We start from the raw sequence: 27,889 nt of genomic DNA, 5'->3' as shown, positions 1-27,889 counted from the left end.
TTCAGCAGCGAGGTTATAAGAGTCGTGGACCTACAGTTGAACGTCGAATTCGAACCACATGATGAATTTTCGTCCCCTTCAGGTGTAACCGCGTCACGAGTCTCTCCGGGTCACTTCAAGTCACCAGAATTGGTGAAACGTGAGTCTTCCTGTCTCTAGTGTTAATTCCCTGACCCATTTCAACACTGGAGCGTAGACACTACTCGTATGTCGACCAACCCCTTACAGTGATGTTGTCGACCTTGTGATGTTTATTTACCTCTTGGCTAACAAGTTATATATTTTCTTAGTGAGACGAAAACTTCGTTAACATCACTCAACATTTACCCGCCAGGCCCGTATCCAAGGGGGGTACAGGGGGTCCTTGCCCCCCTAAATTTTACTGGCCCCTAAAATTTTCACGGTAGGCTTAAAAATGAACTATGATATAGTGATGAACTATAATATGGTTGGATCGGGCTCCCCTTAACTTCTACCGCCCCCTCTACTTTTCTGGGCTGGTCACCGGCCTGTCACCCGCTCAAAGGCAAAACTTCTCACCGCAACTTCTGCAATAGTATGTCGCAAGCTCATAGGTTCATTCTAAACGTTAATTCGGCTGCCTCGTAGTATAGCAAATACTTCTATAACACAGTGGCGGATGTAGCCCAGGGTCGGGGAGGAGTAGACTCCCACTTTTTTGAGTGACAAAAGTGATTAAAACTATTATTTATATATTTTTGAAAGTTAGTAGTAAACTCATGAAATATTCGGTTCTAGCTGCCCCCCAGTTTTTACCTTCTTGATCCGCCACTGCTATACCACCAACTATAGAACGTTAAACTAAACTTGCGGCGTTAGTCCATAGAAGGGCTATGAAACAGCAAAATAGATTTAATAGAATACTGTTTCTAGCAGTGATGCTCACAAGACGAGATGAGAACTAAGTTTTCAGTGTCGTCTGGTAAATTTTGAAGTCTCGTCCAATATCAATTCTCGGAAAGCTTGTATCTTGTCAATTTAACGTCCCACGATTATTCCTGTTAGCAGTGGCGTATTTAGGATTTTGTTTGGGGGGGGGCTTTGCTAACTCTACTTCTGGAAATGTGAAAATTCTGCAAGATATTCCATTTACTTTAAAATAGCTTATTGGATTTCGGGAGGAGGGCTTAAGCCCGGAAGCCCCTTAAATACGCCACTGCCCGTTAGCTAATGGAGACGATGATTAAAGCAAGTGAATAAAGATGGAAGTATTGGTGGAATGAGAATATAGAAGAAAACGGGAGTATTCCGAGAGAAGCCACGGACACGATGTTGTCCACCACAAGCTTACTTGGCCTAGGGCTGTTCCGATAATCGAATAATCGATAACAATTCGAGAAAATTTCAAAACCGTTTCATCGATAAAGAATTTTAATTTTATCGAATTATCGAACTTTCGAGACTCCCGAAGTGATTGAGACTCTCGAAATGATCGAGACTCTCGAAATGTTCGAGACTCTCGAAATGATCGAGACTCTCGAAATGTTCGAGACTCTCGAAATGATCGAGACTCTCGAAGTGTTTGAGGCACTCGAAATTTAAGAAACATTAGACAACTTCGAGACACTCGAACTGTTCAAGAGTCTCGAATTGTTTGAAAGCAGCAAATACAGAAATATATCAATATGATCGCATTTGTCGAGTCGCTTGAATATTTTGAAAAGTTCGGGTTATCGGAGTGTTCGAAAGAAACAATGCATTCGAGGTTATCATAGTTGTATATAATATGTATTATATATATGCAGGGTGTTCATATTAAAACCTCTCCTTAGCAATGAAGTGAAGAAAAAGTTTTTTCCCCACAGATCTGTACAAGGCTTAAGCAGTCTGTCAGAAGAAAGAAAGAGGAAGAGAAAACATGCAACACCCGAATGGAATGGAACCCAAGTCACCATTAGTCTACTAATAGTCACTTTGCCGATTGCGCCAATAACGGGTCAGTCAGAAAAATAATTTTACATATGATTTCGACAAATACAACTTTGCAATAACTTATCAGATGAAAAAAGTTGTTTGATTAGTTTGGCTGCAAGAAGAAATCATTGGAGAGGTAAAGGAACCGAAGTGTCCATCACTACTTTTGATAACACCCTAAACTTCGATAATACTCGAAATGTCGATAATACCCGAAACTTCGATAATACTCGAAATTTCGATAATACCCGAAACTTCGATAATACTCGAAACGTCGATAATACACGAAACTTCGATAATACTCGAAATTTCGATAATATCAAATACTCGAACGGTTTCGAGTAACTGATGACAACTCGATAAATTTTCACTCCCGAAATTCGATAGGTCCTCAGCCTTATCGAACACCCCTAACTTGGCCGGGGATCGAATCAAGGACCCAACGCACCAAAGGTAAGCGCTCTATCACTAAGCCACCGTGCCCCCGAAAGTTTCTCTCGTCTCGTCTTGTATATTTTTTTTCAATTCTCGTCTCGCCTCGATTATCGAAAACTTATTTGTATTTTCGACTCGATTCTCGGAAAGCTGTAATTGTCTCGCCTTGTTTTGCAAATATATGTAGAAAATTTGTGCCTAAAATTTATTTAAAAATCTTAATTTCATGTAGAAGTTGTTAAAATCCTTCCGCGTTACGAGAGGTCCAAGCAATGTGTGTGGCATAATAACTAGTGGTGGGCACAAAAACCGGTTTTTTCGGTTTTTAGAAAAACCGGTTCGTTTTTAACCGAAAACGGTTTCGGTTTTCTCCAAAACCGGTGTGAGTTTTCACTGGATCTGGTTTCGGTTTTCTTCAAAACCGGTTCCATTTTTTTTTTCAAAATTTGTTCTATTTCTGACCAGAATAGTGTTTCGTTGTTCTCCGAAAACCGAACCCGTTTCCACAGAAATAGTTTTATGTGTTTTCCAAAAGTTTTAACCGAAATGAGTGAACCGGTTGAAGAAAACCGAAACCGGTTTTGGGGGGAAACGAAACCGGTTTCGGTGAAAAACCGAACCGGTTTTGGAGAAAAAACGAAATGTCGGTTTTTCGGGTTTGGATTTTTTCTAGAAACCGGTTTCCAGTTTTTATAAAAACCGGTTTTGTCCATCCTTAATAAAAACATTTAAACCATGTTTATTATTGGAGAATATTGTGTAATGATTTGCTTGCCGAGACTGGTAGTTCGAGACAAGAATCAAGACACTAGTTGTCTGCACCTTCGAGTCTCATCTCTGCTATTTCTTTCTTCGCAGATTGCAGTTTGCTACTTCACAGTGGTGTATTTAGGATTTTGTTTCGGGGGGCTATGCACAATACGTGAATAAACACACATATTTTTCCTTTCGGGTTCCGACAAATTTTAGTGAAGTTAAATTTATTTCGCGGGGGGGTTGAGGCCGATAGCCCCCTTAATACGCCACTGTTACTTCATAATTTGTCTTTCTCCACTAGCTTTCTAACTGGGGCCACGGTGGCTCAATGATAGAGCGTTCACCTCCGGAGTCCTTGGTTCGATCTCAGCTCGAGCCAAGTGAACTTTGTTATGGACAAATACCGTGTGCGTGGATTTTCTCAGCATTCTCCCGTTTCTTCCCACCTTCTTCATTTCACTATTTCATTGACTTCTCATCATACCGCCTCCAGTGGCTGATCCGGGGGGGCAATCGGGGCGATCGCCCCCCAGAAGAGTAAACTTTCTTATTTTATACATATAAATAAAACCCATCCCAGAGTTTGAAGCTGTTAAAAGTCGCTCTAAGTAGCAATATGACAACCCTCCCCCAGAAGTCGGTCCTGGACCCGCCCCTGACCGCCTCCCTTTAGCCTACATGCCATAACCGTCGGACGTAAAACTTAAAAATTTGATTTACATTTTTTTAGTTTTCTAACTCCAAAAATTGTTGCCTAATAGTGGTAAACGAACGCAGACCCACGTATATCGAAGATCTGGTGTCTCCTTTCAAAATGAATAAAGAAAATAAATAACTAAACATCAACAACATGCAGAAATGTCTTGTTGTCGTGCACTCGTTCGTCACATAAAGAATCACCACCGAACCGTTGAATCTAATTCGATTCTTATAAACTGTCAGTTTCAACGTTCCAACTGAACGCTCGTTGCACATGGGAAACAGTTGACAAAAATCAAAGCATTTCAAATCTCAAAACAGTTCAAATAACTGGGCCATAATTGGTGAAAGCAAGAATACAATATTTTCCCTAATTTTTTTGTTATTTAGTTATTGTTGTCTTGTCATGTTTGAACTGGAAAAGTAAAATGAGTGGATATATATATCTTTTTTTCATATATTGTTCACTGTGCATCCAACTCTTAACAATGAAATCAGGAAATGCTGTTGCATATGATAGATGAAATGTGAATAACTGTTTATTTTCTACATTTCCTGAAAGGCGTGGCACTTTCCATTATTGAATAATAGCTATAAAAAAATTGCGCGTGCATTCAAAAAAAATTCTGAGTTATTGCTACTACCACAAGTGACGTTAGAAACGGGATAGAGGTGGGATATGTCTGCCCCAATAATTTTTTAAGCATGCGTAGGATTTTATTTCGTCAGAGTGATTGTTGTTCAGAATATATCGTTTTCTTAGAGTATTGTTTACATATATATATATATATCAGTGGTGCCCACCCCCCTTATGTCCATGACGCACCCCCCCAATTGTCTATCCGTAGGTGTTCTTCCATGAAAAAAAAATTCGATTAATTTTTACATCTCCTCAAACATATTTATATAGATTTTTAACCCCCCCCCAAATATTTCAATGACGCAGTTTGCGTCATAGCCCCCCCTTGTGGGCACCCCTGTATATATATAATATTTTGGATGTCCTTTGTTTCGTATTTCGGGAGAGGGAGATATACAAGGTGTATCAAAAGGGAGTTTAAAACTGAAGATTCATTTTGATTTATTCATTTATCTTAGAGACGCGGTTTTGATGTCATTTGGTAGCAAAATCCATCAAGTTTTCTACCTTATGCAGAGAGAGGTTCAATGTGGTTTCCGTTGGTGATGGGGTACATATCCCATCTGAAGTCGATTTCTTTGCCAAACTCGCTGCAGCATGTTAGGTGTGACTTCTTCTTTTAATTCCTGCACCAATTGTAATTTGTATAGTTTGAGATGCAGTGGCGGATCCAGGACGGACTTCTGGGGGCGGTGGGTTGTCATACTGTTACTTAACAGCTTCAAACTCTGGAATGAGTTTTATTTATATGTATAAAATAAAAAAAGTCTCGTCTTCTGGGGGGACGATCGCCCCGATCGCCCCCCCCCCTGGATCCGCCACTGTTGAGATGCAACCGTCTTCTCAACACACGCCGAACTGTCATGTGTGGGACGCCCAGCTATCGAGAAGTACGCCGGGTTGATTTTCTAACAGGTCCGGATTTCTCAATAGGCCCGGTAGGCCCGGGCCTATGGGCGCAAGCTCCCAGGGGGCGCACGGCCGAGAGAAAAAAATAAAAAATCTAGAAATAAAAATAGCCATAACTTAACATAGTTTTTGAATTGATTTTTAAAAATCAGGCTAATAAAGCATTCTGATTTTGAAGTTCATTGTAACAAATAATTGTTAGTAAAGTTAAACTATTTTTCAACATTATGCATCAACTTCGTTACAACATTGATCTCAAGCACGGGAGAACTGGCTGTAAGGATGTCGTTGAGCGGTACGCATCGTATTGCTACTGTGGAGTAGTGTTTAAGCAATTAACATATAGGCCTGATTAAAGGTTTTTTGGAAAGTAACTTTAACCAGACTAGGGGGCGGAAAAAACTATTGGGCCTAGGGGCGCCAAAATGCTAAATCCGGCCCTGTTTTCTAGGACTGTCCACAAAGCTTGTTTCACTTAATCTACAACGTCTTCAGACGTAGGGGAACGACCTGAAGGTTTGTTGTGTCTTAGCGAACATCCAGTTACAATAAAATACTTATGCCATTGATAAATAGTAGGTCTACTGGGAGAATCTTTACCATACTTTGTACGAAAACTACGTTGCACAGTTGTCATAGATAGGGATGCGCATGAGACAAGATTTGTGACTGTCTCGTCTCGAAAATGTGCTGTAAAAGTGATGTCTCGACTCGAAAAATGTATATTTCTCTATTGGAAGAGCCGTGTCTCGAGTCGAATTTTGCCAGGAAAATCCTGTCTCGACTCGTCTCGTGCGCATCCCTAGTCATAGACATGCACTGGCGTATTTAGGGGGGACTTCCGGGCTTAAGCCCCCCGAAACCTTATTTACTATAGTAAAGTATATGAAATATCTTGCAAAATTTTCACGTTTTCAGGCAAAGTCCCCCCCCCCTGAAAGTTAGCAAAGCCCCCCCACTGAAACAAAATCGTAAATACGCCAGTGCAGACATGGATTCTTCAAGCCAATACACACAGCTAGCACGCTCGGGACCAGTAAAAGCAGCTATCTTTGCTGCAACTGACGCTAGCGCTTGCAGTGGCTTGTTTCTGAACTAGTGTACTACGTTAGTCAACATTTGATGTATACCCTATTTTGCTACAAAATGACACCAAAACCATGTCTGTAAGATATATGAATAAATCAACATAAGTTTTCAAAGTTGTAAAGCCCTTTCTGATATGCCCTGTATTTAGGGAGGTACGCAGGGGTTGGTCCGGACCCCCCCCCCCGAAATCCGGACTTTTTTTGTAAATGTAGTTTAAATTTAGGGGCAATTTTACAATTTTAAATATAATTTAGCCTGAAATTGTGTTTGGACCCCCGCCCCGAAAAGCTTTGGATCCCTCCCGAAATAAATTTCTCCGTACGTCCCTGCCTATATTTTCCAATCTCTTTCTGGATTCTTCCGTGTGTACTTCTATACTTATGAATAAGAATGTTTTTGCACTGCATGAGTTACGACAAATCAATACATTTGTTCTATTAATATTAAAATAAAACAAATCCTAGTGTGCTGTTGGGAACAGACTAACTTCTGAAAGTGAAATGTAGGATGTCCAGAGAGGCCCACGGTATTTTTCCAAGGGTGATTGGGAAAGGGCAAAGGATCGATACCAACAGGGGAGGCAAAAAACCAACAAATAAACAGTCATGAATATACACGCACTTTCATAAATGCGTACACATATGTCATATTTAAGACAACAATTATTTACTCACTTTACTCACATATCCCTATTATCTAGAGTAAACTAACTGTAGAACTGTAGTATAATGTAGAACTGTATTAGTAGAACTTAAATATAAATGTATTAAGTACTATAGTAGTTGTTCCCAACCGGTGTGTTGCGACACACTAATCTATCGCGCACTTCCATGGGGTGTGTTGCGAAATGTTGGTATTTAAAAGTTACTATTATGTCATCTAGAAAACCTCCAGAATTTGCGACACATTTTATTTTAACCATGAAGTCTTTAGTAATGAGTTAAATCAACGAGGAGACTGATTGTATTAGTCGATAACATAAATGATTAACTTGAGGATATATTTCTTTTCTTCAAATGAAGTACAGTTCGTATATGATAATGCCTACTTCTACGTATGGTGGTGGCTCGTTCCATAAATAAGTCATCGCCTGGTCATACGGAAAGGGAACTTCTGGAAAACACTCCCGATAACTATATGGACAACCAGACCCATCATCCAGAAATTTGACAAGTTGTCAGGTTCGAGATTCGAACATGTGCGGATCGCAGGTTCCTTCCTGATATCCAAATTTGTACATGGAACAGCTTATTAAGAATAATTGATAGGAATACATATATTCATGAATGAAAATTTAAACTAAAAAGATACGAAACAGAAAACTCGAACTAACTTGGTAGCGGTTAGTTGAACCATTGAACCAATATAACACTAGTATCAGATACAACTTGCAAACCGCTTGCTGGAAGCTTGAATTGCAAGTCGGCCAAGCTTGCATCCAGCTTGATTGGACAACGTGCAAGCATGCCGCAAGCTGGATTCCAGTAATGAAGTGACATGGGGGCAACCTTGAATTTAGTGTTCCATTCAAGCTTGGCGCAAGCGTTTTACAAGTAAAGTCAAGTCAATAGCCTATGAATGGCCTGTGATGCTATGACGCTCTGCGAAGGGTCTAAAGCATCGCTTACAAGTACAACAAAAGGCAGATTGTATGAAAGCGTGCTTTCCAAAGGCAAGCGTAGAAAACCAAAAGCTAAGCACGCGACAACTAACCGAAAGCTTTCTTGCTACTAAGGAAACGTAGAATGACTTCATTGGCGATAATTGCAACGGCTACCAACACAAAAACTTTCAACGATAGAACCATACCGGTATCTCGACAGTCATAGAAATTAATTTACAAATATTAATTTCTGTTACATATTTTGTAAGAGTTTTGGATAATTTGGCACCCCGGTATATAATGTATCCCTCTTAAGAGTAATTCGGGAAGCTGAATTAAAAAAAAATAGAGATGTTTTGCCGCGAAAATTCGGGACAGGTGGTTATCCTGAACCCCGAAAAGTCGGCCTTTTTCCGAGATGCTCGTTATCTGCTGTCTAACAACCACAATTTACCCCTATTGAACTTTAATACATCGCTTTTCTCTGCTGCATGGGGTCCCCGGTTCGATCCTCGAACAAGTAACTTTGTGGTGGACAACATTGTGTCCGTGAGTTTTCTCTGGGTACTCCTACTTTTTCCCCATTCTTATACCACCAATTGCAGAAGTTGCATCCCCTATATGCTCCTCAATCTTCGCCTTTTATAAGTTTTCATATTGACCATTGCAACTAGACGATCACACTCGGCACCAGCAAAACTTTTTCATGGAAAACTACTATTTGTTCAACCTTACCTTTGAACAAAGATAAACAACAGTATTCATATCCTATTTAATATTTATGATTTATAACAATGCCATAGGTTTGTTTGATTATTACACAGTGAAAGTAATAATTAAAAGAAGTAAATTATTTTGCAGAGGAATACAAGCCAACACCAAATCAGCATGCGTTAGTTACGTACCACTTTCTTTATAGCGATTAACAGGTAAGGCGGAACACACAATACAAATTGATTATTTTCTGCAAGACAAAAACCGAAGATTAATAATAATTAGCCACATTTTTAATCAAAGAACAAAATAACACTTCCGGCACCGGGAATCGAACCCGGGCCTCCTGGGTGAGAGCCAGGTATCCTAGCCACTAGACCATGCCGGACTTCAACGGGTGTTACAAGTTAATTGTATATGAAACTGACTAAAGATTTCTTTACTTGTTTAAAATCAAAGAACGAAATGATGCTTCCGGCACAGTGAATCGAACCCGGGCCCTCTGGGTGAGAGCCAGGTATCCTAGCCACTTTTTTTCTCTACTTCAAGATATACAGGCTGAATCTGAAAAATGCGCACAAACTGCGAGAGGTGATTCATGACATCAAAAGAAGACAAAATGTCTTCTGCCATGTTGTCGATTCCCGTGTCGTGTACGAGTGACAGGGGTGCCAACTTGGAATCGAAAATCGAATTGTCACAATTGGAACAGAACAGAAAGATGTGCACACCTGATGTCACTAATATCACGAATCACCTCCCGAAGTATGTGCACATCCCACACAGCAAGGAATATTTTCTCAACCAAAAGAAAATATTTTCCTTGGTTTCCAAAAGGTTTTCCTTCTCTGGAGATTTCCATGCTGGTTTCCCTAATGTATTCCGAATATTTCCGGAAAATATTTTCCCAAAAATGTTTAGAAAACAGTTTAGAAATTACCGAAAGTACATTTTGAGAATGTTAGCCGGAAAGTATATCTAGGAAAATATTCACAAAATGTATTAGAAATATTTTATTGGATGTAATCTAATATGTTTTCACTGTTGAGAAGGAAAATATTTTCGAAATGATAATAAAAATGTTTTTAATATATGATATGGGAAACAATGAAAGGAAATATATTCCATATATTTGAAAAATGTTTTCTAATAGGTTATTTGCAATATTTTCTATTTTTACAAGAAAACATATTGAACATATATTTTTAAAACGTTTAGAATGTTTTAAAAATAAATTCTTTCGTAATATAAGAAATATTTTTCAGAAATGTTTTAAAAAGGTTTACTTGATTTTAACAAAAGTATTTTGGTAACCTTCTGTTATAACTTAAACGGTATATTTTCGTACAATATTTTAGTCTTATTTCCAGAATATTTTATCGAATTTTGAATATAAAACTTTAAAACAGGGAAAAGAAAACATATTAAAAATGAATAGAAAATGTTTTCTGTTATGTTTTAGAAAATATTTTGTGTTTTTAGTGAACAACATTTTCTGATATATTATAGAAATATTTTTACATTGTTTTCAGAATATACTCTTCCGTTACTGGAGAAAATATATTCCTTGTTATATCTGAGAAATATCCCAAATATTTACCGGAAATATTTTTTAAAAATGTTTGGAAAACATTTTATGAAGTACAATAAGTATATTTTTAGAACGTTACAAGGAAAATAATCTAAGGAAAATTTTCACAAATTGTACTATTGTGTTAAATGTAATGTAATATGTTTTCAATGTTGAGAGAGAAAATGTTTTCAAAGTAATATTAAAAATGTTTTACATACATGATATAAAAAAATAGGAAATATATTCCATATATTTTACAAATGTTGTCCAACGTGTTACCTGCAATCTTTTGTATTGTTACGAGAAAATGTATGAAATATAATTTTAAAAATGTTTCGAATATTTTAAAAATAAATTTGTTCGTAATATGAGAAATATTTTCCAGAAATACTTTTAAAACGCCTATTAATTTTGTATGGAAATGTTTTTGTTACCTTCTCCTGTAACGTAACCCTAAGAAGTCCAAGAATGTTTTTTGTCTCAAGTAGGTCCAAGGGGAGGCTCCTCGAACCCCCAGTATAACATACTATAATTCACATAATGCCATCTAACAACAAATGAATATAGAATAAGCATTCAGAACTTACTCGTGGCTGATATGTTGTTTCCCAACATAAGAACACAATCCTTGTTAAATACAAACGAAAAAATCTAAGTTCAGGAAATATACTTGTAGAAAATGTCACATGGAAGTCCAAGGAGGGGGTTCGATGAGCCCACTACTTAGAAATAATTTTTAATTTACAAGTTACTAAATAATAACGCACATTAATGATATGGATTTATCAAAGAAGTAATAATAGACAACAAATAAAATTCTCAATATTTTAATCAAGACTTACGACGGTTTTTTTTTCAAGAAATACAAACGAGTGGGTTCGAGAAGCCCCCTCCCTTGGACTTCCTAGGGTTAAATAAAATATTTTCATACAGTATTTTAGAATTATTTTCAGAATGTTTTATCTAATGTTTAATTAAAAAAGTTAAAACAGATATTAAAAATGAATAGAAACTGTTTACTCTCATCTTTATGAAATATAGTTTGTGCTTTTAGCTGATAGTATTTTATTATATATCAAAGAAATACTTTTACATTATTCTCATAATATATGATTCAGTTACAATAAAAGTACAATATCCTTGTTATACCTAAAATGAATTTTACCGGAAATGTTTCTGAAACATTTTTCTAATTTAAATATGTTGGAGATTATACATGCATACGTACATACAGAGAGAGAGAGAGAGAGAGGAAAGTTACCAGTATCAGCCCCTTATCCCTAATCCGGCGCCTCAGTCTCTAGCGTCTCTGTGAAGCGTAAACAGCCAAGTGTTGTGCTGGGCACATTACTTACTCCGATTAAGAAAAGGCGCTGATATTAGAAAGTAATCCTACACAGTTTGGGGGCTGAGAATCAGTAGGCATTGTGATTTGAGTGACTTGCAAGTTTTGGTAGTGTCAGAGAAATCTGAAGTTTCACGATAAATGAGTATGAGTAGGCAAAATTTTCATTATAGTAGCTAATTAAGGAACTACAAAGTTAGTAAATACGTGTTTAGTAATGCATTATAAGCTTTAATTGCGAAACTATTACGTTTGTTTCCGCCATGTGCTGAAATCCTAATCCGGCACCCCTTTTGGAGTCCTAAACCGGCACCCTCTTTAATGGCATATATGTCATTAGTAGACCCTATAGCTTCTAATCTTTATAGGCTATAGTCCTATATAAAATGAAATAGAGTTGTTCGAGTTCTAAGGGAGTTTTTCATTGTTGCAGCGCCTTAATTAGGGAAACGGAAAGAAAACCACGCACTATAATCACAATTGGCCAAAAGAAAATATGACTGAGGCCATAACTGCTGTGAGATCGAAGGAAATGTGATGAAAGAACGCTCAGTATCTCAGAATTCAGCTCTCTTTTCAACACTTGAAATTCTCATTGAATACACTGCTTCACCAGAAAATGATGTTTCATGTATGTTCTGTTCAGACAATGATGAAATGTGAGTTATGCGTCTTATGTGTTCAGACTGGGCACATGTTGAATGTATTGGAGCTGACAAAGACGATTACATATGTGACGTTTCCCGATGATTGTGATTGGTGTTTTTTGTTTGTTTGTTTATTGAACAGTTTTCATAATTATATTGAACGTTTACGCAAGAAGCGCATACATACAATGAAAATAAAAATGTTTATATTTCTTCAACATTTTTATGTGTTTTATCAGTCAAATTATTTATGTTTTCTGAAATAAAGTCATGGTACGTCCTTATCTGTTCATATTTAATTTTCTTCAGTTTATTTGGTAATTTTTAGGTAACTCACTGCTAGTAATATACGAGGATGCTGATTTAGTCTATCTTTTTTCAGACTCATGAATTTGATAGGTTTCAGAAAAAACTTTATAGCTTCAACCACGTTAGGCTTATCAACTTTCTACCGCCAACTGAACATAAGAAACTTGTTTAACTTTTTATATTGAATACTTAAAAATGACAAATTCTAATTCTATAGGACTGAAAAACAAACTGGGGTGCCGGATTTGGCTACTTTATTCTATATACATTAGTGCACTGCACGGTTCGGGCTCAGGCGGTCCAGCTCTGCTGTTTCCTTAGCCCAGGCTGGGCTAGGGCGGGCCGGCGCTTCAAGTAGGGCTGGGTTCGGGCGATTATTTGTAGTTCTTTAATAATTATTGACTCTAGTTAAATGATAATTGCAATAAAACTAACGAGGAGTGAAAGGTATTACAAACAATGCAACGTTTACAGTTTGTATTGCTTAGCGGCTCAACTTTTTCTATATAGAGAATTAATTGTTCACCCTAGTGACCGGCCGGGCTTGGGCGAGTTGGCTCCACTATTAATTTGGGCCGGGCCGGGTTTGGGACAAAAATTTCCAAAATTATCCGAGCCTGCATGGGGCTGGGTCGGGCCTAGCTACATTCCTGCCGGATTAGGCTCGGGCCGAAAAATTCGGCTCTTGCAGATCTCTAATGTGTATATATATATATATATATATATATATATATATATATATATATATATATATATATATATATATATATATATATATATATATATATATATATATATATATATATATATATATGTATACAGGGTGCACTGTTCACAGCATTTGGGAGGTGAATCTACTCATCGAAACATGAAAAACTGTTTATGAACATGTGGTCAAAAGCAGGGATGCCACATTTAGTAATTTCGGACTAGATTTAGTGATTTGCTATTGAACTAGTGATCTAGTACGTACTTCGGGTAAATCTGCACATTCTAGTGATTTTTGGCGTTTCCTTTCTGATGCAGACAAATGGCAAGGAAATGGTTCTTAAAATAATAGGAAGAAGTATATCGCAGTTCGAACGAATATAGAAACTTCCAATTATTCTTTTTTTTTTCCCTCTGACTGAATGAAACCCCTGCTGTTAACGACCTTTAATAAACAGTATCTATTTTTGGTCCGCTACCTCCTTAGCAGATATGAGATGGACTAAAATTGTAGTTTTTATTTTAAGAAAGAAAAAAATCCCTTAATTATACGGTACATTTACGTTTTATCACGCACACAGGCACAGTCTTTACTTGCTTCCCAATGAATTTGAGGAACATAAATAAATAAAACGTAAGTACCAGAAAATAGAGTCAATACAGACATTTTCATCTGTAACACATTTGTTGAGAACTATAGTTGGATGTCACGTGCAAGTCCTCTAAACATGTTCCATCCTTTAATTTTATCCGTATAACAATTCCTGATTTCAGGAAAATTCCGTTAACGATGTCATATGAAGTTCTACACTCTTGTACTTTATGTATGTGAGACCACATGAGAAACAAAGAGACAATACTAACAGGTTTTCTTCCAGGATCAAAGTCTAAGTGTGAATGTGCTGAACTGGGACTTTAATTGCGTCCCTTGTACAAAAATAACAAGTAATCCCAATGTTCATTTATTTTAGTCCTTGGGGGGAGGGGGAGATGAAATCTAACCCTCGGAAGGATTTCTGAAAAAAAAAAAAAGAACATTGGATTCTAACTGCCACTGTTTGTTATATTACACAAAATATGGTTGTGGTGATACGTAAATGATATTGCGTTTTCGTCAGGGCTTTCATTCTGCAGGAGAGGAGGATAATAATACCTGGAGAATATTTTCTATTATCAGAGAGTATTGAAGGTGATTGCATTTCCTCCATTCTAACTTGGCCAAGCTAGGTACATTATATATAAGGATTAACATAGCCTAAAAAGCTTTTTCCATGGCAGTTTTATACTGTACCCATGCTTCTTACTTTTCGGTCTAGGGGACTCTGTATTCCGAAATTTTTGACGGCTCCCAAGTAAGAACATAAGTGTACCAAAGGCATAGCCTGAAAAGCCTTTATATGTGTGCGCATTTGAGACATGGGTCTACAGTTTAAAGTGGTATAACAACTACATGAGCTCCCAGCGGAAATCGAACCATGGTCTCCCGTGCTCAAGGCGTATATGCTAACCATACAAACGCGAACAAATTCACAAACACACACACACACACACACACACACACACACACATATATATATATATATATATATATATATATATATATATATATATATATATATATATATATATATATATATATTGTTGAGTTGATATTGAGTTTATCGTCCCTTTTAGCAGCAAGGCGTGGACCTACTGATTAACGTGGAATCCGAACTAAATGAGCTCCCGCTGGGAATCGAACCCGGCCCAAGTAGCACACTTATGTCATAACAACGTCAAATGTTGGTCCTTAAATTCCAAAAGACGTCAAGCGAAGAAATATGGCGTCATTTGTTACGTTAAATAATGGTAACAAATATAACGGAGATACGACATGTGGACGTCTTTTAAGCCGCGCCTCTATTACTTCCGAATGCGATTGCGAATGCGAATTTCCCAGCACGTGTAAATAAATTAGAGAGGCCTCGAATAGTTCCGACCAGCAAATTACGAAAACCGATGAAAAGATGCGAATGATCCCAACCTTGGGATTGTTCGTCCGAATACGTGCGAAGGAGAGTTGTCTGTAGAGGTAGCGTTGCCAGATCTAGCATAGTGATGCTAGATCTAGCATAATTTGTATGTCTTTAGCATCTAGCATCTTGCTTTTAGCATCCTGCCCAAATCTAGCATAATTTCAGCAAGTTTATCAAAAAGCCGTAAAACCTGGAGATGAGAAAGAAGTTGGTCATGGGAAGAAAAAGAACGGCAGAAATGCATCCTCTTCCATTGATTCATATAGTCGGTAAACCATACAGGCAGTCTTATTTTCCGAAGTAAGTTAGAAACGGCTTTTTTTTTTTTTTTTGGCTCCACCCAGGGTTTTCTAATCCTTTAACTGCGAGGCATGGGCGGAGCTATGGGGGCTATTCTCCCCTCAATTTTTTGACAACTTCACTATCTTTATTTCTGGCTTCATTACCATCTTTATTCCTGAAATTAAAGGTCCGAGACCGACCAAAAATCTCCCCCCCCCCCCAGGCAGACAATTCCCAACTCCGCTTATGCTGCGAGGTAATTTTCTTTCAAAATATGTAAACAAACACTTTGCATTCATTTATACGATATATACGCCATTGAGTCTGGCAACAACTGCACTAGTTTAGTTGAGTTAAAGCTTTGGTGCGTGAAGTATTGAGTTCTATCCACGCATTCTTGCGCTCTGCATATTTTAAGTTACGGTATCGTATCTCAGCTTCGTTTTTTTTTTTTTTTTTTTTTAACTCCTCAATTAGTAATTATGAGGATCTAGCATAATTTGACCGAATCTAGCATAATTTCGATCAGGTTTTGGAATAATTCCGAGCTGTGAGTCTGGCAACTCTGGTAGAGGAATTGAGCGCTACGAGAGAAATAAATTTTGTTTTGCGTGAAAGCAGACGACGCAAGGAACTTGGCGTGGAAGGTATGTGTGATGATTTTAGGAATATACGTAATTATTGACAAATATGTTTGAAATAGCAAAAACGGTTTCTTTTACTCATGGAGAAAAGTTTCTTAGAAAGTAGATTGATTCTGTAATCTCTAATTTTATTTAGTTAATTTATTTTAAAGTGAAAATAGTAGCGGTTACCACGAAAGCACTACAAGACACGCTCCAACTGCGCATCGATAAGTAGGGCCCTTTGAAAAAATATAGTAGAGTAGAGTAAGATATAAATAAGTAGGGTAGGGTAGGGGTTAGCTTAAGGTTAGGTAAGTTTTGATCCATTTTCATAAAATTATTAATGTGTAATTTCTCCTTTCTGAGTGAGTATACCTGCTGGAGCGGGCGTTGTAAATTAACTAGTGCATAAAACACAAACCAGTTTGTGCTAGGTTGCCACTGAAAAGCACAAGTGCTATCTAACTGAGACAGGGCAAGAGTGCAGCACGAAATCCCGAGTGACAAGGGTGCGTCCATTGGGAGCAGGCGCGTCAGCGACGGGGGTTATGCGCATAAACGATGATACTGGAATAGCACACTAACAGGCAGTTATTCCGAAGTTGGTCGTCCACCTAGGTTTTGGCTAAAAGTGTAATAATTGGTTCCTTTCTTTACCAAAGTTTTACATTTAATTCACATAATAATGCCGAGTGACCGTTAGCGAGTGGAGACGGGTTAGTGCCCCGCAGGGCACATTGTTTTCTGTTTTTATTACAGCTAAATGGGAAGAGGGGCCTGTGTTCTAGATAATTGCTGCTTTGTTCGTTATGTCACTTAACGTTACAGTAAACAATATAACTTTCTCCACGTTTCTTTATAGTTATTTGCTTACCACATTCTCTACAATTTATTTTTAGGTTTATTAAGCCATGACTTATACTTACTTTTAATGGCTTTTCCTGATTAGCACCAGCAATGTTTTCAAAAACAAATGCTCATTACATTCCCATAATCCTACCATGAAGTAACCTTGCGCCAAGTAGTTCCCTCCGCTTGCCAAATAGTTCCATGTTTAAAACCGTTTATATAAGAAAATAAACACAACTTTCGCTTTCCTTATACATTATGAAGCACACGAACAAGCAAATTTATTTGTTGCCGGTAAATTTTCAAAATTTTACTAGATACGGACAACCAACTTTGGAACTTAACCCCACTAACACATACAATGCTTTCACTGTTACTCAAGATTCATTTCAATATGCTGTGCAGGGTGCACTGACAGTAATTACTTATATTCACACTGTCATTCCGTATGGAGCGGGCATGTCAGCGACGGTGGATATGCACGTAACCGAGGGTAGTGCAAAAATTTTATATCCCATACAACTATGCCTTACATCTAATATAGCTTTACTTCACTCCTGTGGTTCTGCATAATCACTTTACAGAATGCCTTGAGTTCATAATACCTTCGTTACGGAGTACTATGCATTACGTATTACGTATTTCTACCTATGATAAATATTATATTAGATGTAAGGTTCCGATATAACGTTACATGTAGATTGCTATTGCAAAGTGAATCAACATATAAATAACATAAGTGTTTGATGCCTTCCATTTCAAATCAACCAAAAAAAAAAAAAAAAAGTACCATCACCATCTCAGATATTTTTGAAACTTTTTTTATAGCAACTAGACATGTTTTTTCAATGACCCGTATTTTTTGTGTTGTCGGAAAAGATTTTCCCGCCAAGTAATGGGCCATCAAAACGGGAAGTACAATTTACGAATTTTAGAGGACATGGAAAATCGTAAACTTCGTAGCCTCACCATTCAGCTATGGAAACAGATAGTTATAATAGTACCCTGCAAAATCATTATCAAATTATATTCTCACAAGGAGACAGTTATAGATATGCGACAATCATTTTGGACATGAGTGTACATAGGGATGTAAATAAAATATATTTTATTATATTTTGGTTTGCGCATGCATATCTGTTGGTACATAAGTTAACAAATGAATGTCAGTTTATCTGAAAAGTCGAAGTTTGCGATTTTTTTCGAGCACTTGCGGTTCGAATTTTAAAATTCTATTTTACGGTTGATAAGACCTAGTTACCCGCTTCTCGAAAAAAAAAATTGTATTGCTTCTGTGTGCAACCGTTTTGTCGCAAAAAATTCGAGAAACCGTCAAATTTTCAAAAATCACCTTTTTCGAAATCACCATAATTTAAAATCCTGAAATGTTGTCAAATTGTTCAGCTTTACATGAATAATAAACACACCAAATAGCATTCTCGACCAATGCTTCATGATTGAACTACAGCCTCTTGAATTTAGCGAAATTTCATTAACTTTAATATCACCGTTGGCAACACTGAAAACAATGAAAGTGCAACAATTTGATGATGTTTGTGGTTCACATTCATTAAATAAAGGATAAAAGTTTTTCCTGGCTCCTTTTTATTATTTTGATCAAAAAGGCTCTCTGAAATAATATGATGAGCCTCCCCCTACTCCGTTTTCTTAAACCGGTGTTACCTGAGATGAAAATTACGATTACGAAACAAATTTTAAACTTACTTAAAAATGGTTTTCGGAAACAAAGTTTCACTGATTTTTTCCACACTGCAGTAATTATTTGCTTGCTTAGTGTCTTCTTCGCTAATAGCATGCAACCATTTCAGATGCTCCAATAGGTGTTGGTGCACTCACAACTCATAGCACGTTGTCAATAGTCACAAAACACTTATATTCACTTCTCTTATTCTGTTCTGGAAATTTGTACCCTGTTGAAGAACCATGTGGAAACAAAGAAAAAAAATGAAATGAAATATTGGAGTTTTACGTCCCACATTTATGCCGATTAGTCTAAAGGAGACGGTGATTATGAGAAATGAGTGAAATGGTGGAATGAAGAAAGTGGGAGGAAACGGGAGAACCCCTAGAAAACCCACGAGCACGGTGTTTGTCCACCACAAAGTCCACACGGCGCGAGCTGGGATCGAATCAAGGACCCCAAGCACCGGAGGTGAATGCTCTACCACTGAGCCACCGCGCCTCGTGGAAACACAAAGAACACTTCAATTTCATGTAATTTATGATTTATTGATAATATTTCTGCTATCCATCACTGGTTGTCATATATGTATGTAACAAAAGTTCATTTTTGCAGATTTCTTAAATCTACACTTTGAATTGCAGAAGCTCGATTTTGGGAAAAGCGTGAAGTTAGTCCATGATGACCCGTTACTGCAATAAAAGCCAAAGATGACTTCGGTAAATACCGCACACTTTCCCACTTTTTTTGTTTGTTTGTTTGTTTGTTTATTTGTTTAATTGCCGAATTCGTTTCTTGGCGACAAGACGAGAGTAATACCCGGAGTTGGTACTTGCACTATACTCACGAATTCTTCTGCAGGTGTAGGGGCCGCGGTGGCTCAGTGGTAGAGCGTTCACCTCTGGTGCTTGGGGTCCTGGGTTCGATCCCAGCCACCGCCAAGTGAACCTTCTGGTGTACAAACACCGTGTGCGTGGGTTTTCTAGGGGTTCTCCCGTTTCCTCCCACTTTCTTCATTCCACAATTTCATTCATTAGTCATCATCACCGTCTCCTTTAGCCTAACCGGCATAATCGTAGGACGTAAAACAAAGATTTCATTTCATTTTCATTTTTCTTCTGCAGGTTTAATACTGTGAATCTGTTATTCGTTTTGCCATGTTGCCATATTTTTATCCCCCCCTCTCCTCAATACGTCGCAGAGACCCTTACCGCGGCCGGTTTCACTGAAAAGCCACTGCTTTATCGGACCTGTCTGCGTTTTGGACATGTGAAAGCAATTTTTAAAGTGGAATGCAGCACCATCAGAAATCACTGAAACGGTTTGGTAAATTGTAGACACTTATTTTCACGTATTCGAACCTTTTTCTATAACTTATATTTTCGCTTTTCTTCGAGTATTTTTAGAATCTTATTCATGGCTATGAGTACGAGCCGAATCGTGTGTTTTATCGTCGCTTATTACAGCAAAACACTCAGTTGTTCCATAATAATATATCACTCCCGTAAAGAAGGAGATTTGCTCGTTTCTTCAGTGATCACTCTGAACTTCCCTTTGCAGAATAACAGTCCAGTTTAAGCGAAGTCCACATGCAGTAAAATAGAATTTGTATCTTGAAATTTTACACGATGCTTTGCGGTAGCATTTTTTTTTACACTTTCTTTGTTGCACTTTCATTGTTTTCACTGTTGCCAACTGTGACTTCAAAGTTAACGAAAGTTCGCTAACTTCAAAAGGCTGTAGTTCGTTCATGAAGCATTGGTCGAGAATGCTGTTTGGTGTGTTTATTATTCATGTACAGTTGAACCATCTGACAAAATTTAAGAATTTTAAATTATGATGTTTTTGAGAAAATGGCGATTTTTGAAAATTTGACGATTTCTCGAATTTTTTGCGATAAAACGGTTGCACACAGAAGCGACACTTTTTTTTTTTGGGGGGGGGAAGCGGGTAACTAGGTCTTACCAACCGTGAAAACGGAATTTAAAATTCGAACCGGAAGTGCTCAAAAAAAGCACAAACTTCGACTTGTCACATAACCTTACGTTCATTTGTTAATTTATGTACAAAAAGATACGCATGCGCAAACCAAACTGTAATAAAATATAGTTTATTCATATCCCTATGTACATACCACAACAAGAATTATAACTCTACATGTCTCCATAGCTGAATTGTGAGGCTCCGAATTTGACCATTTTCCATGTCAAATTTTAAACTTACTTATGTATGTTCATGAATTGTACTCCCCGTCCTTAATGGGTCATTATTTGGCGGGATTTTTTTTCCGACAAAGAAAAAAAGGTCCCAAAATTAAAACATGTCTAGTTCCTATAAATAAAAGTTTGAACAATATCTGAGATGGTGATGGTACAATTTTATTTTTTATTTATTTATTTATTTTATTTTATTTTATTTTTTTTATTTTATTTTATTTTATTTTATTTTTTTTTTTTTTGCCTGAATTGAAATGGAAGGCACCAGATATATAATAAGGACATCTAATTTAAGTTATAAACAACTTAAGTTTCTCATTAATTTTTAGTTACTATAAGGATGTGACTTAAAATTTATAAAATATTGTACATATTTTAATTTTTTGCATTTTCTTTTTCTATAATAGATTATTAAAACACATGGTACAAAACATAAGAAATGTTTATTAAGTATTGGCCTGTTCCAAGAGATCAGAAAAAATGAATACGAGCTGGTTTTGGAATGAAAATGGTGTTCTTTATGCTATGTATTGGGTAGTTCAGGAAGTGAGTATTTATTATTATTATTATTATTATTCGATATGCCCATTAAATCATATAGTTGAGACTATTGTATTAATAGAAAGTTGAGACTATAATATTAATAAACTTTCATAGAAATAGGCACTAACTATACATTTAAGTAGGAAGAATGGGTCAAATAAAATTTACTGTAGGCAGCCAATGACACCCCAAAATAAACAAACTTTTGTTCTTTATAATATATCGAACGTAAAGGAACGACATTGACTGATTTGGCGCTTTATTGATGCATTTCGAAGGAAAAAAGAGAAGCAGGACGCGAGGCAATGCTTCGAGAAGACGATCCGCCCAAGAAAAGGAGAAAATTCCCGACGAGAGCTCACGTCGTGGTTCGGATTCCATGTTAATCAGTAGGTTCACGTTTTGTATAGCCTCGCTGTTTACGGGACGTTAAACTCAAAATCAACTGAACTGAAAGAAGAAAATATATTCAAGCTGATGAAAGAATTCACCGTGCAGAATTTTGAAACTGTTGACATTGCAGAATAATGCTGGATTTGGCCCATAATTCCGTCATGGTAATTGTAACATAAGACAAAGTAAATTATTCAATAGGTATATTAGATTTCACTGTTTACTTCTTGTTTCACTGTTGTTTCCTTTCCAATTATCTGTGTTGCAAATACGTAGTAATAAGCAGTAATGCAGTGTTATGAATTGCTTTGAAGTTATGAATATCCTTTTCGTTAGAGATATTGTAAAAATAACTTCACAGAAGTTTACTTTGAGGTGTTGTAGGATGCCTACAGCAAATTTTATTTTAGCCCAATATAGATTCATGCTGAAAAAAAAGTTCTGCAGGTCATTGTCTCCGATTTTCCTGAAATTAGGATATATCATTCTGAAAACACAATAATTAGACCCATTTTTTCTGCATTATACAAAAATAGAACTAAATTAAGCATTTGTTGCAACTGAGACTTTTAGTGACTGTTTGCCATAGGACTATAACGTAACGAAAATTTAGAGTTTTGAAGATGGCATTTTAAAGAAAATTTGCATCAAATTTAACCTTTCCGAACTTCTTAATTTTAGGTTGTGCAACTATTTTGAGTTTTAGTGATATTAGTGCCTATTTTTAAGGCTTTTAGTACGTAATCATCCGGTTTCTATTTTTGAAATGCATTATAACCCGTTTAAGTAGATTAACCTATTTAGATATACGGCTTTGCGTCCAAACGTCCTGCTCCGGTATCACAGGGTGGTATAGGAGCAGAGGGCTGGTGTTATTTATCACTAACCTTTAAGATATATATAAGTGAGCATAGTGAGAAGGACCACATATAGTTCTACCTTATTAATTTATAGAGTATAGTGCTAAATTCGGTGTACAAAAGCAGAGGGGTGATTCCTTAGGATTCTAAAACATGTATTTTTAGATAGAGCACATACTAGTTCCTAAGTGAAGTCTTGACCCGACTTTGGTAGGAACCATAGTTTTGGAGCTGTGGACCTTTAGAATTGATTTTTTTCATGTTTTCGGCAGCCTATAACACGTGAACGATGGGTTTTTTGGCCTAAGTTTATTGGAACTTTTTTGTTTGTTTTACTCTCAGGAAACAGTCCTCTGCTTTTGTACGACAAATTTACATACTATAAGCATCGTTAAAAAAATGTAAATATTAAGCTACTCTTAATCTGCACTTTTTTTTTAAAAAGTTTATATCTCTATTATTTTATGGCAGGCATGCAAATAGCGGAGTTGGGGTTAGGGCGCCAGAGTCCAGCGGGCAAGCTCTGTGTCGGTTTTCTACATTATTTATTTACAAATACTGAACAAAAATTCAGAATAAATTAAATCTTTTCAAAGTTTTTTTCTTTTTAACTTTTTAAAGTGAGTTTATCTTCTTTATCTCTTAAGTCGAAGCTGGAAATATAAACCACCGAATGATTTCTGTGTATGAATTCTGTCAAACTCGTAACCTAGCTGAGTTTTTTTCTTCCTTCGTTCAGTAATACTCATGCATCTACAGTTTCCATTTTCATCCTAAGTTAAGTTTATTGTGTTCTGTAATATCATTATTTTAAGTTTGGATCATAGTTTCAATTCTATATCTACACTATAACTTTATTCAGCGTACCAAATTTGAGTGACAGTTATTAAGATATTTAGTATATAACTTCCAAAAGTATAGGAAACAATATTTTAGTGTTTTGGATAGCCTGAGGTAAGATATATATATATATATTTAAAAAAAACGCATAAAACGCTTCGTTTGACTTGACCTTGATTCTGAGAAGGATGGGTCACGCAGTGGCTCCGCTGAGATCCGAACGAGACAATTATGTTTGCATTTGATATGTTATAACTAGATGAATCCCAAAGTTATACGTGCCACCGGGCGGAATATCGTGAGTTACAACATATTTTGTAATGTAAAAACTACAAAAAATTACCTGGCAGAATAGTTTGAACCGAGTTATTTGTTCGGAAACGGTTTTGTAAGTGGAAATTTGGACAATACGTATCCCACCATTTCCAAGTACACACTTTTTTCGGATAAAAAAGTTTGCCCCAGGGTCCCAGACGGGGTCCAACTCAAAATTTTCAAACGGCAAGGAGTGTTAAGTAGCACATCGTTTGAAAGCTGTTGTAAAGTGAAAGAAAATGCAGCAAGTCTTGACTCTCTACGACGACCCTGTGCATAATGGCGGAGGGTCAATGTGTAAACAAAAACTTAATTGAAAAGTCCATGGTCACCCCTATAAATCTTAAACGGTGAGACAAATGTGAAAATAGGAAAGGGAGTGTGGCATTATTTTCAAAGTACAACAATTTAAGTTAAAACCTCTTGTTCCAGGGTCCCAGGTGGGGTCCAACTAAAACGTTTCAAATGGCAAGAGGTAAAGTATCTCATCGTTTGCAAGATCTTGTTAAATAAAAGTAGATGGAGCAAGTCTCGACTTTTTACAACAACACTGTCCAAAATTATGGTGGGTCAAAATGTAAACAAAAGCTTATTTAAAAAACTATGGCCACCTTGAATCCAAGATGGCCGCTTAAAATCTATGTCATTCATAACAGTACGAATCTGAATCTCTATTTTTCTCTATTATGTATTTAGAAACAATAGGAAGAGTAAAGAAGAATTGAATTTTGATTCACTGCAACTATTATTTCATTCGGTAACAACACATACGTTTTGTTCTTAATGCACGTTCGTCACGGTACTCTCTACATCATTTACTTGAATATAACGAATATGCGATGAACACACAACTCTGACTTCCTACTCATACTGCTAAACAAAAGTTGAATATCTTCGAGTATTTTTTCTAATTTTGTCATACATAGTTCATGCATAAAGGACTTGCTGGACCAGTAGGTTGGGGCTCTATTGCAACGTATTCGTGATGGTTACATTTGCATGGCATACGTTGGTTTGATCGCAATACTTCAAGCAATCCCAAATAAACAAAACAAAAAAAAAAAAAAAGAAAAAAAAAGATTCATTTACAAAATTGGCGAGTAGTACTAAATCATGTGTAAGTCATTTTAGTACATCGAGCTGCATCAGACTTTGTTGCTTGGTCACAGTATTCCAAGAAATAACATATTTATATACGAACTCATTTTTTACGCTGACAGCCATATTGGATTACAGATTATAGTCTTTAATATTTTGTGGATACCTACTGTTAACCATAAACGCAAATACCACATTTCGCTTCTCCAACACTAGTGGTGTGAGCTGGACGGACATGCGTTCGATACATAGTGCGGCATTTTGAACTCAAGATGTCGCGTTTTTAAACATTTCGCATATTTTCGTCACCTACCGTACTAATCAACATTAATGCCAAATTTAGCTTCCCTAGCTTCAGTAGTTTGGTATGCTTTTCCTTTCGATATAGGTTTTAAGCAACCATCTTGGATTCAACGTGGCCATAGATTTTCAATTAAGCTTTTATTTACATTTTGACCCGCCGCAATTTTGGACAGGGTTGTCGTAGAAAGTCGAGATGTCCTCCATCTTCTTTCACTTAACAAGAGCTTTCAAACGATGTTCTGCCTCTCTTACCGTTTGAAACTTTTTAGTTGGACCCCACCTGGGACCCTGGGACAAGAGGTTTTAACTTAAATTGTTGTACTTTGAAAATAGTGCCACACTTCCTTTCCTGTTTTCACATTTGTCTTACCGTTTAAGATTTATAGGGGTGACCATGGACTTTTCAATTAAGTTTTTGTTTACACTTTGACCCTCCGCCATTTTGCACAGGGTTGTCGTAGAGAGTCGAGACTTGCTGCATTTTCTTTCATTTTACAACAGCTTTCAAACGATGTGCTACTTAACACTCCTTGCCGTTTGAAAATTTTGAGTTGGACCCCGTCTGGGACCCTGGGGCAAACTTTTTTATCCGAAAAAAGTGTGTACTTGGAAATGGTGGGATACGTATTGTCCAAATTTCCACTTACAAAACCGTTTCCGAACAAATAACTCGGTTCAAACTATTCTGCCAGGTAATTTTTTGTAGTTTTTACATTACAAAATATGTTGTAACTCACGATATTCCGCCCGGTGGCACGTATAACTTTGGGATTCATCTAGTTATAACATATCAAATGCAAACATGATTGTCTCGTTCGGATCTCAGCGGAGCCACTGCGTGTGAGATATCTTTCGTTTTTAAATTTTGCCACACATGCTACAAATAGTAATTTTACAACAATTGCTTTATTTTAGGAGTCCACTGTGTTTGGAGGCTATCAACCGAGATGATTTCAAGGTACGCCGCACACAGGTACTACATAGACGGTACCAAATTTGACCATAAGTAAGGATGAATCCCAGAAAAAGGAAGAAAGTGTTGTGACTCACCTAGCATTTCAAAGTGTCTTCCTGTGTGATGAACTATCATCAGCCTCCCATCATTAGCGCGCGGCTTCCTCAATTTGCAGATTCGACGAAAAACGTTTTATATAGAGAGAGTTTGGCATAGGGACATTTAGTGTAGAAAGCCCAAAATTCATAGCGTCAACATAACACTAATTTAAAAATCTAGACTGAAGATCTAATTAATTCTTATTGACTGTGATTTTTTTTTTTATTGGCGTAGCTCGTTTCGTGTGATGTGTATGGTACTCATTTAAGCTAATTTGCGTGCATATTATGCTGAGTTTTAATTTATGGCAGTTAAATCACACTTCAGATTTTAAAGTAATGTATAATATACCTACTTCGTATCGTTAAATATATTCTTAGATGAAGGTGACAGAGAACTTTTCAAGAAATAGTTTAACTTATTTTGTATGTGTTGAGGGGAGGGGAGACGTAAGTAAACGCATGATTCTGCTGCTTGGTTTTAGGTGATTGGTACAGTCATCTTCTGAACTACAATACTAGGGTGTGAGGAAGAGTTTGTAAGGTGCAACTCTGTTCGAGCTTTTCTTACAAAGTAAGTGTTTTTTTTAAATGTTATATAAAACTTGTTAAAATTGATACACTGATGAAGTGTATATACTTTTCAAACTATTATAATGTACGATATGCAATTAGTAGAGTTAAATTAATATAGACTTTTTGTTTATATATTCACATTAAATATATTGTGTACTACAAATGTATACTTAATGTAAAATTAAGTAATTACTACTGTAATTATTCTCAATAAATCTACAGGATTTTATTTTATGTATTCTCTTTTAAAGGTTCATTCCTTTATTTGGCTTTCCGTTTGTAATGTAATCATAAGTAATGTAGGATGGTGGAATTTAGATCATTTTAAGGATAATTTCTCTATTATATACGATAACTCAATGAAATAATCGATTGTATATCGCATTAAATATTTACATGATATAAAATAAGTTATTTTCCTCATTTATCATGTATAAATCTTACCACCAGTGGGGTTCTGTAGTATAGACACTGGTTGCCCAAGTACTTCACAAGTTGCGGTATAGTCAATGCGGTCTGGTTGCTTGAGCACTGACTTCAGGAGTGGTAGAATGAATGACTATTCGGAAACAGTGAGTAGCCTAGTGGTTAATGCATCGACACGGTAAGTTGAAATTACAGGTTCAAATCTTAGTCCATTCTTGCAGTTTCTTTCCTTTTGTAATTATGTACTTTAACTTAGTAGAGCTGATTTCTTTATACTCGAGTTATTTCATCATGACTTTTAGCACAAGAACGACATGAACCACTTACATGGTGATACCTGGGATGTCTTTCTTGTGCTCTGTCATTTATTCTACGCACTACAATAGCTATTTTAGTGTTGTGTAAAACATACAATGAAGAGCACAATTAA

At 36.6% G+C, this 27,889-nt stretch overlaps 1 long non-coding RNA gene and 1 other non-coding gene across 2 annotated transcripts; one reads left to right on the top strand and one right to left on the bottom strand.

The window, feature by feature from the left end:
- Positions 1 to 9,096: 9,096 nt before the first annotated feature.
- Positions 9,097 to 9,168, bottom strand: TRNAE-CUC (transfer RNA glutamic acid (anticodon CUC)). The gene has a single exon. It is a non-coding gene; the product is annotated as a tRNA-Glu (tRNA).
- Positions 9,169 to 16,186: 7,018 nt separating this feature from the next.
- LOC145684931 (uncharacterized) lies at positions 16,187 to 27,227 on the top strand. Its single transcript, XR_014131430.1, has 3 exons — positions 16,187 to 16,306; positions 21,460 to 21,598; positions 26,320 to 27,227. It is a non-coding gene; the product is annotated as an uncharacterized LOC145684931 (long non-coding RNA).
- Positions 27,228 to 27,889: the final 662 nt, after the last annotated feature.

Source organism: Thermobia domestica, chromosome 5, assembly GCF_964235325.1.
Source record: "Thermobia domestica chromosome 5, izTheDome1.hap1.1, whole genome shotgun sequence".
Taxonomy (NCBI): Eukaryota; Metazoa; Arthropoda; class Insecta; order Zygentoma; family Lepismatidae; genus Thermobia; species Thermobia domestica.
Note: the sequence above shows the minus strand (reverse complement) of the source record. Positions and strands in the feature narration are given on the sequence as shown.